Consider the following 12,813-nt stretch of genomic DNA (forward strand, 5'->3'; position numbering starts at 1 on the left):
CAGAGTCCCCCCAGAGGGAAACAGGGGTGCCCTGGCCTGAGCACGTGTTAGGAGGTGTTGGGGGCACACAGCTGAGGAGGGATGGGGGGAGTCCCTGAATGAGAGGCTTCTGAGTCCCACTCCCTTCTCGGTGCAGAGCAGAGGGCCCGGCCTGGCACACAGGAGGGGCTTCGGAAATATCCATCAAGTGAAATTCATCAATATTCACATTTATGTTAGGGTCAAATGAATGGGAAAAGAGACTGAAAAGGATGTGTCATTTTTTCTTGTTTTTTAAAAAAATTCATGTCTACTTAATGTACAGTAATTCATTCTTTTAATCAAAAAAATCAAAATCCGGTTTTTAAATATTGAAGTATGGTTGGTTTATAATCAATAATTCATTCTTATTGCTGGGCAATTCTTTCCAAATCCAGACTGTCGTGTCATCACCATCACAATTATGATATAGGGCAGTCTTAGGGGAGTTCCCCAGTGGCTTAGCAGGTTAAGGACCTGGTGTTGTGCCCCTGCAGACACGGGTCATTGCTGTGGTGTGGGTTCGGTCCCTGGCCTGGGAAATTTTATCTGCTGCGAGTGCTGCCAAAATAAAAATTAGAGCCATCTCAGCACCCCTAAAACTCCTTCCTGACTCCTTGTAGTCAAAGCCCCCACATTCACCCTCCCAGCCCCAGTAACAACTGATCTGTTTCTGTCCTAGTAGTTTTGCCTTTTTCAGGTGTCTTATAAAAGGAATAGTACAACGTGGGACCTTCTGAGTCTGGCTTTTTTCATTTAGGAGGCAGCATTTGAGTTTCCCCTGAGCTGTTGTGTGTATCAAGAGCCGTTCCTTTTTTCTTGCTGACTAGTATTCCATGGTACTGAGAGGGTGGCTTTATTTGCAATTGCCCACCACGAGGGAAGCCCAAATGTTCTCCAACTGTAAGGATTTCTTTCTTTCTAGAATCATAAATCAGAATACTTCCTTTGTCCAGGTACAAATCCTAATTTAGGATCTAGAAGGCATGACCCCTGATTGCCTGAGGGTGCGAATTTAATTTCAAGAGGTTAACAGGCTTTAAAGAGGGGGGCAGGGCTGGAGGGCAGGACAGGACTTCTGGGACTGACTGCCCCACCTCCTTTGGCGCATCTGGTGAATTGAAAAAGGTTTCCCATTCAGGCCTCAGCTCAGCTGGAGTTTATCTGTAAAATGAGGCTGGCAGACCTTATCTTGTTGGGCTATGCAGGGACTAAATAAGACAGTGTGATTAAACCGCATCACAGAAACTGTCTTTTGCCGTGGCACTCCCTAAGCACTCGATAAATAATGGCTATGACTCTTCGTTTACGAAAACCCTGAAGGCAGGCGTTACTACTCCATTTTACAGATGAGGAAACTGAGGCCCCAAGCCATGACTTCATCCAGCGACTGAGCAGCCAAGCTGACACGCAAAGTGTCACTTGGGAGCTCACAGCACTCCTCTGAACATCGCTGCTTCCTGTTTCATCCATTTTGGTCACAAAGGACCACTTGGACAGGGCGTGCAGGAGGCGCTGCTGGGCCAGGGCTGCCCCAGCAAGCCCTGAGGCTATTCCTGGGCACGGGCTGGGGTGGCCTCTCCAAAATGCGTGCTGGTGCCAAAGTCAATAACCATCACCTGCCCTGTGGGAAACCATGGTCACAAGGATACAAACAACAGCAGTGGTGGCTCCCTTCTGCCCCAGTCCCTGCCAGCCCTGTGCCCCTCTGTGCCAGAGGCAAGCTGGGGGTGACACCTGGCAAATCTTAGATCCAGGAGCTGGGGGGATGGCCCCTCCCCCAACAGGACCCCATCCCTGTCTTGCCCCTCTCCTTGGATGCTAGCCAAGAAGGTGGCACTGGGATCTGTTGGGAAACATCCAGAAAGGGACTCGAGCCCCTGGGGCAGCTCTACCCCGGAGCCCTGGACCTGCCCCTCTACGTTTTTCACTCCCTCAACTCAGTGCCCGCGTCCTCTTGGGCTCAGAGCCACCGCAGAGCCCACAGTTCCGTGGCGAGCACAGACCAGCAGTACTGAACCATGCAGATGTCCAAGGCAGTCTTCCAGAGACAGATAAAGGGCACCTGATCCAGCCTGGAGAGTTCGAGAAGCGGCCCGGAGGGGAAAATGACTGGGCAGGTTATTGCTAAAGGAGCAGGCCAGGCCGAGCAGAAGAGGGGAGGTGCGCTCAGGACCTGCGCTCAGGACCTGCAGGGCCCAGCCAGTGCGCAGTGTCCAGGTGAGGGGCGGGAAAACAGTGTAGATGAGGCGGGGGTGGTGGTGGGGGGGACAACTGGGAGCAGTAAAAGGGCCCTGCATCCCAGGGCAGAGTGAAGGGAAGGGGTGGCCTGTGCGGAGCTGGCGCCTCCTAGCTTATGGGAGCACGAGGTCTGCGACCTCACATCGGTGGTTTGAAATTGGCCGGGGTGGGATTGGCAAGGGCTGCGAATCAGAGCCAGTCATTTAAAAAATTGAAAAGGGGAGTTCCCGTCATGGCTCAGTGGGTAACGAATCCGACTAGGAACCATGAGGTTGTGGGTTCGATCCCTGGCCTCGCCCAGTGGGTTAAGGATCCGGCGTTGCCGTGAGCTGTGGTGTAGGTTGCAGACGCGGCTCGGATCCCGCGTTGCTGTGGCTCTGGGTAGGCCGGTGGCTACAGCTCCGATTCAACCCCTAGCCTGGGAACCTCCATATGCCGCGGGTGCAGCCTTAGAAAAGCAAAAGAAAGAAAGGAAGGAGGAAGGAGGAAAGAAAGAAAGAAGGAAGGAAGAAGGAAAAAAGAAAGAAAGAAAGGAAGGAAGGAAGGAAGGAAGGAAGGAAGGAAGGAAGAAGAATTAAAAAGGGCAGGCTTTGATGGGTTTCAAAGTCAGGGCACGGGATGATTAACTTTGCTCCCCAAAAGGGTGCTCTGGCGTGAAGGGTGGAAGGCCACACGCTTGGCGACTGGAGTTCGGCCTCAGGTGACCTCCCAGCAAGGGTAAGGGGCAGGGAGTGGAGGGGACAGGCCGGTCACCTGACCCCGCTGGGACTGCACAGCCTGGGGGCGGGGAGGAGGCTGGGGTGGCCCCTCAGCCTTCCTCAGCCTGAGAACCTGCCCTGAAGCCCTTAATGAGAAACTCCTGGGCTCTGCCCCTGCACAGGCTGCGAGCGGGGACCGGGAGGGGGGGCCCAGGGGACAGACAGTTACTCAGAGAAGACCTGGTGCTCCCTGAGTTCGTGTGCTGGTTTCCCAGCTTCCTGAGTCTGGGTCCAGGCCTGGTTGAGGAGAATGGGCGCCCAGGGAAGAGGGCAAACAGGTCACATGCTGGGGTCACCGCCATGGCCCCTGTGGATCCCCTGAGCCAGAGCACTGACCCATGTGGGTGCTGATCCTATGGGAGCCGCTGGGTGAGGCCACAGTGTGTCAGAGCCACTCAGGCAGGGGCCTGGGTCTTCCCTGCAGAGTCCTGTGTAGGGGTGAGGGGTTGACTGGTGAGAGTGCAGGAAGGAGGAAGGCTTAGTCCCCCTCTCCCGGCCACGGTGTCCCCCACGGCCTGGGATGCATGCAGAGGGGGTATCTGGGACCCCAGGGGGAGACGTGGCTGATCTTAGAACCACTGAGGCTTGGCCTGGCTCAGCCTGGTCTTTAGATCCAAAGTGGCCCATGGGCTTTAGTGCGTGGAGAGCTGAGGAAGCCACCAGGGAGGCTGGGCTCCAGGCCTCCACCCACCCTTTTCTTGAAGGAGACGCTGGGTGCCTTGGGTGGGAGGGCACTTTCAACTGGGCAGCGTTTCTTTCTCTTTTTCTTTCTTTCTCTTTCTTCCTTCCTTTCTTTCTCTCTCTCTCTTTCTTTCTTTCTTTCTTTCTTTCTTTCTTTCTTTCTTTCTTTCTTTCTTCCTTCCTTCCTTCCTTCCTTCCTTCCTTCCACCTCTCTCTCTTTCTTTTCTCTCTCTCTTTCTCTCTTTCTTTCTTTTAGGGTTGCACCCAAGGCAAATGGCTGGTCCCAGGCTAGGATTCAAATCCAAGCTGCAGCTGCCAGCCTGCTCCATAGCCACAGCAATACCAGATCGGAGCTGCATCTGTGACCTACACCGCAGCTCACCTCAGTGCTGGATCCTTAACCCACTGAGGGGGGCCAGGGATCAAACTCGAGTCCTCGTGGATCATAGTTGGGTTCTTAACCCACTGAGCCACAATGGGAACTCCTAGGCAGCATTTCTCTTTGGCTTCTAGAGATGGTTGAGGGCCGGAGTGGAGGCAGCCATGGGGCCCCCAGGGCCTGTGCCCGCTGGCAGAGCACTGGGTTTCCAGATGAAAGTGCCAGGCGTCACCAGCCAGGTGGGTCAGAAACCAGGAAAAGGCGGCTCTGGCCCTGGGGGAAGGCAGCGTGTGCACTGAGCACCTTCAGAGCCCTCCTTACACTCCAATTCTGCCCAGGGATGGGCGACCCCCCAGGCCCAGTCTCAGGGGCTCAGGACCACACGGAGCACCTCTGTACACGTGGGGAGCAGCGCTCTCTCCGGGCAGACCTGGTCCTGTGGGCACGTGGCTTGGAGGGGAGACACAGCCTTGACTGCCACTAGGAGAAGGATGCTTCCCTCAAGGAGACACAGCCCTTTCGAGGTGACCAGCAGACACACGGTGGCCCCAAGCACACCCTGCAGCGGCCAGAGGAGAGGACTCCATCTGCACACACTCAACCAGGGCTGCTGTGCCCTCTCTGCCCCGCCCCCACACATGGGCCACCCCAGCCCTTGTCATAAAAGCCCTGAAATGGATGGGAGGGACTTAGAGGGTGGGGAGGGGGTGCCACACATGCAGAATCCTCACATACTTCAAGGGCTGTGGGTGATGTTGCCCATTCTGCACCCCCTGGCGCTGACAGTTCTCCTGAGGCCCTCACTCCTTCTGGGTACCACATGGGGAGGCAGGGCAGGCACCTGGAGATGAAAGGCACGGGACCAGCTGCGGGCCCCAGTCACCTCCCAGGAGGCAGCCCTGCCGCCCCTCCAGGGCTTCCCTCCGGTGCCATGTGGTCCCGTCTGGCCCCTACCCCGCCTTCAGACACGGCATCGGGGTGGAGCCACACACCCTCCTGGGTAGAGAAATTGGTCTTGTCAGCTGGGCTCCAAGAGGTGGCCGCCTTCATGTCAGCCCTGAAAGCTGAACACCCCTCCCAGTACCCTGGCCCTCTTCGACCACCCACCCTTTAGGGCAAGCCCTCCAGGAACGGAGGGAAAAGACACAGAGCTATAAGCCAGCAGCCCCGGGACTGGCCCTAGATGATGGGCTCATTTCTCCCCTCTGGGGACTCGGGTCTCCCATCTGCAAAACATGGTCAGAAAGTTTCCCAGGGTGCCAATGAGAGGCAGGGCTGGGATCCGAACCCAGAACTGCCTGGCTTCAAATCTTCATCATGGGAGAGTTCTGTGGTGGTTCAGCAGGTGAAGAACCCGACTTGTCTCCATGAGGACCCAAGTTTGATCCCTGGCCTCGACCAGTGGGTTAAGGATCTGGCGTTGCCGAGAGCTGTGGTGCAGGTTGCAGGTGCCGCTTGGGTCCCGCAGTTGCTGTGGCGGCGGCATAGGCCAGCAGCTGCAGCTCCAATTTGACCCCTAGCCTGGGAACTTCCATATGCCACGGGCGCAGCCCTTAAAAAAAAAACAACAAAAAAACAGCTTCCTCATGGCCCCCCAGGTTCCCCCTGCCAGCCCGGGTAGATGGTGCTAGCTGGGACATGCCCCTCACGGGCTCCTTTAGGTCTGCCCCTGAGTATGTCTCCTTCATGCAAGGACTTCTGGAAGTCACAAAATTATGAAGATTCTTAGGGTTCTTGCAGCCGCGCCCTTGAAACTGAGATTCAGACAAAGGAAGTGATTCGCAGCGGGGGAACCAAGACTCCCCGGTCTCCTTGCTCCCAGCGCAGTGTTCTTTCTGCTGCTCAGAGTGGGGTCTAGAACCCACGTATTGTGACTGGGGGCCTCCTTTCCACGGAGGAGCAGCCCCCTCCCCTTGGAGAAGCAGGATCACCGCGCCTCCTTCTGTGACTGTAGCTGTCACATGAGGCCACGCTCTCCCTGTGCCTCCAGTTACTGACTCACAGAGGGCAGTTAGTTCCTCGAAGGGAAAGAAGCAGGGACTGGACGGAAAGAAGTTGTAGAGAGTTCCCCCGGCGGGTCAGTTGCTAAGACCAGTCCCCAGGTTCGTGCAGGTTGCAAGAAGCTGGGCTGCTGCCTGCATTCCTGGAGCAGGGCTGAGCCTGCAGGCAGGAATTCCGGTGGCTCTCAGAGGCGGGCCAGCTCCCCGAGGCCAGCAGGGTGTGGGGAGTGGCGAGAGGGTGGAGACCAGAAGGGGCTGGAGCTGAGGAATCCACCCACCACTGGGCACCCCAAGACACCCAGCCCAGGCTCCCCCCACCGCCCCTAATAGGTACCCTGCCCTTAGGGACCCCGTGATCCTGCTGGGAAAACACGCATCGGGGAGCTTAGCAAAGCGTGAGCTGGACCCCAAGTCCTGCAGGACTTCGGGAAGGAGGGAGAAGCCTGCTGAGGGCGGAGGGTGTGAGGGAGGGGTCCTCAGGCTGGCCTGGAAGATGGTAGCATTTTCCCATGGGAAAAGCCTAGAAACATGAGAAGATAGGAAACCAAAGTCCAGGCGGGGGAAGTGAGTTGGCAGCCGGCAGGCTCCAGATCCTGGACCCCAGCCTCTCTGGGTGGTGCTGGTGAGGGTGTGGGTGAGGGTTGGGGCGAGGGTGCTGGCTCCCTCCGAGCAGCTCTCTGAGAGCAGCTCCCTGCAGCAGCCATGGCAGTGGTCAGAGCAGGCCGCCCTCCAAGGGACATGATGTCTCGTGGGACTGTGACGACATGGGTTCCAGTGAGTCAGGGGCCAGCCCCTGACCCCTGATTCCCAGCACTCCCTCCGTGGTTGAGGATGACTTCCTGTGCCGGTTAGTCAGCTCTGTGGGTGCCCCGAGGCGGGAGCTGAGACAGCACAGTTCGTGTATGTCCCCCACCCACCCAGTGCCTGCCTGGTTGGGGGAGAGGCTGCTCCTGGGCCTTCTGGATGCTCCTCTGCCCAGAATAGCCTTCCTTTCACTACTGCCTTTCCCCATAGCCCCCTTGAGCCAAGGCGGCCACCTGGAAGAGGGGTCCTCAGGAGTGGGGTCCCCAAGCCCACAGAGTCAGCCTCCCGGGGAGCGAGAGCACGGGGATGGACCTTGCGGCCTCTCTGCTCTCTTTCTTGGCCCCCCGCCCACCGTGTGCTCTCCTGGCCTCTGCTCTTCAATCCCTTTCTCAGAAGCTGCGCTCTAACCATCAGCACAGACAGGGAAGATTTCCAGGAGGAGGTGTTCACTCAACTGGATCCTGCAATGCTAGGGCATTCTGTCTGTGACTCTAGAAACTTCTAGGAGTTTCTAGGCGCTTCCAGGGGAGGGCTGAGGCTGGGAGAGAAGACTCTGAGAGACTCTGACAGTCAGATTCTCTTCAGGGGAGTAGGAGTGGGGAGGGGGCTTGAGCAGTGGGGATAAGGCAGGACTAGACTGAGGAGTTAGTCTGCGAGACAAAGAATTTTGTCTGCCTGGCGGGGTCCCCAGGTATGGGGCTGCCTTGGGGACGCAGTGAGATTTAAAGCCCAGAGGGGCAGAGAGGGAAGAGGGTGAGGTCGCCTCTCCCGGGTGCCCCCGCATCCCAAACAAAGGAGCATTCCTGGTTTGGCTCTCACACCAGTGTCTTGGCACCTCTATTGCCAGACACCCTCTCCAGGCTTTTCCCTGGAGCCTGGTGATTTTAGGATGATTCGCGATGTCCATTCCCAAAGAGGCCCTTCTCCCCATGCTGTGCTGTTGTGGGGGCTGCTGCAGAGTCCAGCCTGGTGTCCAGAGCAAGAGCCCACATGTTAACCAGGTGCACTGACCGGAGAGGGCTGGAGGCTGGACTCGTGACGGCCGCAATACCGCGCCCCTCCCCCACCCTGCCAGGGAGACTGATGACTTCCTGAAAAGGGGTTCAATGGGGGTGGGGGGGTTGTGACATGGAACATCTGATGTGACCTGAGAACTTCCTGTTCAAACGACCCCTGGGGCTCCTGACCTCTGAAAATGTCCCGTGCAGTCAGAACAAGCCCCAGAGTCACGCAGCCCCCGGAGCTGCTTAGGGGCTGGACCCACCCTGGACAGCAGAATCCAGGCTCTCCTGCCCCTGCAGACTCATCCGAGCTGCTGCCACCGAGGCTCCAAGGCTCAAAAAGTCCACGGGGCATCCCAGTAGGAAGTGGGTCTTCCCATCCAAAGGCGCTTCCGACGCTCCTTCCCCTCTTCAGGGCACTTAGGAAAATGGGTCTAGAAAGGGACCTTGGGAACCCAGTATTCAGCCCCCAGACCCTAAAGTCTCCCATGTGTGACACTGCCAGGGCTCCTCCTGAGAATGTCTGAGCAAGCTCATACTCTAGAGGCACCCTTGTGTCACCCTTCCTTATATGAATGGGACCTGGGAGATGGGCAGGGGGCTGGTTTCAGTCCCTACCCCCCTCCACAGCAAGATGCCTTGGAGAAGCCTTCAGCAAGGGGGCTGATTCTCATCGTCACGCTCCCGCTCGCCACCATCTCGGCTGGGCTGGGAGGTTCATGCCTTGTGTTAAAAAAAAAATCTCTACCCAGTGCTTTCTATGGAGACTTTATCCCTTCAAGTCTGCCAAGCCTGGGCTGCTCGGCTGTGTGCTGGGGGCCCTGATCTCTAAGCTGAGCCCGAGGGCTGCATCCGTGGGGTGTACCCCAAGGTTCATGGGAATCTGGGGCAGGAAGACCCGCTTCTTGCATGGAGTCTGAGCTGAAAAGGGATTGGCAGAAGCAAAGATCCCCCAGCTTCTGGTATGACACCATCACATTCCATCTTCCACCCCCACAGCTGGAACCCTAGAATTACAGTTTGATTCCTCCATGCCCAGTAAGATGTAGGTTCCCTAGCTGGTCGTCTGATGGGTCTTCTGGAAAGTCTGAGCCCTCAGCAGGAAGAAAGATGGAGATGGCAGTGCTCAGCCGATGAACACACCCCACGCCGAGCAGAGACCAGTGCCGGAGCCATGGCTGGGCTGCTTACGGGAGAGGCCAGGGCCGGGAAGGCTCTCTGGGAACAAAGGCTTTCTTGGGTGTTTCAAGGTTTCAGCCCTCATCTGGTGCGTCAGGGCAAGGGGCTGCTCCGTGGGCCTTGTCTCAAGGTCACAGCCCATTCAGCTGTTGCTGTGAGTTTCGTAGACCAGCAGTCGGTCAGGGTTGCCCACAGCATGAGCTGTCTGCCCGCTGGGCTGTCTGTGAAGCAATGTGGCTGAATCAGGCCTTGACTAGACACTAATGGATACCAGACCTGAAGACTGGGGCTCCAAGCGGTGGGGGTGGGGGTCTGAGGGCAGGCCAGCCTCTCGGGGGCGGGGGATGTGCTAATTCCTTGTGGGCATCGGGAGCAGAGCCTTGCGCAAACCGCCGCCCCCTCGGAGGCAGCAGCGAGTGTAAGATAAGACGCTAACTGCTGGGCCGCTGTGGGTGAGAGTGAGCAGAGAAGCCTGGAAGCCAGTCCCAGGAGTGGGGAATCAGGAGTATGGTCAGCACGATGGAGAGGCCGAACCAGAGTGTGTTTGATTTCCTGGGAGAAGGCAAACGGAACAGTGACTCAATTGAGAAATATTCAATCAAGTGTTTGTTTTTGGAAGGGCAATGTAATCAGAAGGGAGTCCAGCTATGAAGGGGACGAGGCCCTAGAGAGGTCTGATGGCATTCGCCCCATCCCCCTCATGGGCTTTTTGTCCCCATCCCCAGGAGCCACCCTGGAGGAAAGCCTGGACCTGACCTCTTGCTTCCTGCAAGCCCCAAGAGATGGGGTTTAGAGGGAAGATTTAAACCAAGTAGCCCCCAGAAGCGTTCAGCATCTCTGGCTGATGGAGAAAAGCAGCTCTTAGAGGGGTTGGCTGGCTGCTCCGGCTTTATTTAACCCACGGCCTCTCTGGGGATGGAGCCCCCTCAGACCTCTTCTGGAGTCGCCAGCACCCTGCCCCACTCCTCTGGCTAAGTTCACACATCTGACAGCCGTTCCCCGGCACGGGAAAGGGAAGGAAAAATCCAGCCACCGTTTATGCATGGATTGCTCTCCAAGGCCTCGCAGGCCATTCCCAGGGCATGGCTCATCTATCTGGGAGGACTGAGGGGTTGTGGCTAAAGGTCAGGTGGAGAATTGGGGCTGCGAGAAGCCTGGGGCGCCCCAGTGCCCTGAGCCCCCTGCATGTCCTTCAGGCACCTCCACAAACGCATCACTTCCATTCCAACCACCTGCCCCTCTCACAGGGATCCTCTCTTGGCACGTCTGTCCTCTCAGCTACCGCAGTCAGAAATGTCACTCATCTTGGAATGTCCCCCTCTTCTGCATGCGCCTCCTTTGGCCTGTTTAACCTCTAAATCTGTCACTGTCCCAGCTCTTCCTTCTGCTCACTGCCGTCGTTGCACTTTGCTGCTTTATCCTTCTCCGTCCGGAGCACAGCAATGGCCTCCTACCCAGTCCCACGTCTCTCTCTTTGTTCTTGTGTCTTGTGGTGGTGGTTTGTTTTGTTTTTGCTCTGCTTTTTAGGGCCACACCTGCAGCCTATGGAGGTTCTCAGGCTAGGGGTTGAATCAGAGCTACAGCTGCTGGCCGACACCACAGCCACAGCAACTCGGGATCCAAGCCGTATCTGCAACCTACATGGCAGCTCATGGCAACGCGGGATCCTTAACCCACTGAGCTGGGCTAGGGATCGAACCTGCATCCTCATGGATACTGGTCGGATTCGTACCCCACGGAGCCACAGTGGAAACTTGGCCTTTGAATCCATCAGCCAGGTGGCACCCAAGTTAGGATAAATGGAGAAGATTTTGCAGAGATGTGGGCAAAGGGTAGAGCGACCCCCAGAACATGTAAGGCAAGCCGGCCTCGTGCCTGTGGCAGACACCCTGCAGAGGGGGCGGGGAGTTAACGCGCTCTCCTCTCTCCCCCTCGTCAGGCTGGGCTCCCCATCGCCTGAGCCCAGCAAGCAGTGGGAGAGCAGAGGGGCCCTCGATGATGATGATGCCGTCCATACAGGTTGCTCTGCCCAGCGCAGGGCAGCAGGGAGGAGGCGGGAGGAGGGGGGCTGCAGGGCAAACAGGCGTTCACACCGATGCCCATCCATTCTCCACATGCCGCTGGGGGGCTGCTTCCAAAACCCATATCGGAGCAGGTTCCTGCCTAAAATCCTGGGAATAACCAAAACAGCAACTTGAATTAATAAGGACGCCTCTCACCCCAGGTGACCCCTTTCATGGGACTTTCAAGGTCAAAGCCAGGTTCCCATTTTACAGCTGAAGCAACTGAAGCTCAGAGATGCAGATACCTGAGTCTCACAGCCAGAGCCTGGTGGCCCTGGAGCCTGCGCCTGGGGCTGAACACACTGCCATAACACATCCACTCAGGGTCCCCTCCAATCTTGGCCAGGCCTGGCCTGCTCCTCACTCCTGGGCCTCCTGGGCTCCAGGCAATCTGCATAACTATTTCTCGGAGCCTCCATACCTCTCACCTCGCTGAGCCTGTGGGACAGGGGTCAGCACACTGTGGTCCATGGCCCAGTCACTTCCCCGGGCCTGCTTTTGTAGAGCCTGTGAGCTAAATACATGCTTTCCATTTTAAATGACTGAGAAATGTGAAAGAATGATATGTGTGCATGTGAGAATCATGTGACATCTGATGTCTGTTAATAAAGTTTTACTGGCACCTGGCCACGCCCATTTGTCCACATACCCTCTGTGGCTGCTTTGGGGCTCCCCTGGCTGAGCTGAGTGGTTGTGACAGGAAAGATATGGCCTGTAAAGTCTCAAATATTTACCATCTGGGCAAAGCTTGCCAACTCCTGTTTCAGAGCATTGCTTTTTGACATGCTACTGAGGCTTCGATGCGTTCGTGGTGGATTTATATGGCACCTGCAATTCAGGCCTACTCTGCCACCATCTGGTCTGGGAAGATGTCCCTGGCCCTCCCTTTCTCATCTACCTTGCATTGAAGGCAGTGTAGCCTGGTGGCTAAGAGCACAGGTGCCGGGGTTTGAATCCCAGTCCTACTACTTACGCCCTTGGGTGAGTTACTCGACTTCTCTGCACCTTGGTTTGTCCCTCATTGGCTGCGATGCGGGTCATGAATTTATCTGCTTCATGTCTTGCTATAAACCTCATGTGACAAACACAAGCAAATACCTGTGACCTGCTTAGAACAGGGCCTGGTATAGAGAAGGTTCCCCTTAGGAGTTTGTCGTGGAACTTCTCACCTGTTCTCTGCCATCTGCTCATGTGCCCTGGAGGGCAGTGAGACTATTCTATTCTCTCCACACCCAGAGCAGGTGCTTGGGACACAGGGATTTGCCGTAAGGGGGCAGTGGGAGGGGTCAGGGCAGGGGTGTCACGCGGCTCTAGAGGGTGAGACCCAGGTCTTCCCCATCCAGGTTGGGGAGGGGGGTGTCTTATGGGAGATAAATAGGAGATGGGGCTCCAGGTACATAGCCCAGACTCTGGGGTCCCCAAGGCTGTGCAGGTGAATCTGGGGCAAAACAGGGCCCAGCTTGTTGGGCGGGAGGAGCCCAGTCTTTGTTTGTTGCTGCAAAGTTTTTGGCAATCCTTGGGGTCACAATATGCCTGGGCTGCAGGCTGCCCAGTCAGGCCTAGACGCCTGGGCACCACTGGGAGGTGGGGCATGGTTGCTGAGGGGGGGACCTGGCAAGGCTGACCGCTCAGCTAAGACCTCATCATCGGACCAGCAGGGGCTGGCCTTTCTGGAAAACTGAGGAACCG

This window comes from Sus scrofa, chromosome 3 (genome assembly GCF_000003025.6).
Source record: "Sus scrofa isolate TJ Tabasco breed Duroc chromosome 3, Sscrofa11.1, whole genome shotgun sequence".
Lineage (NCBI taxonomy): Eukaryota > Metazoa > Chordata > Mammalia > Artiodactyla > Suidae > Sus > Sus scrofa.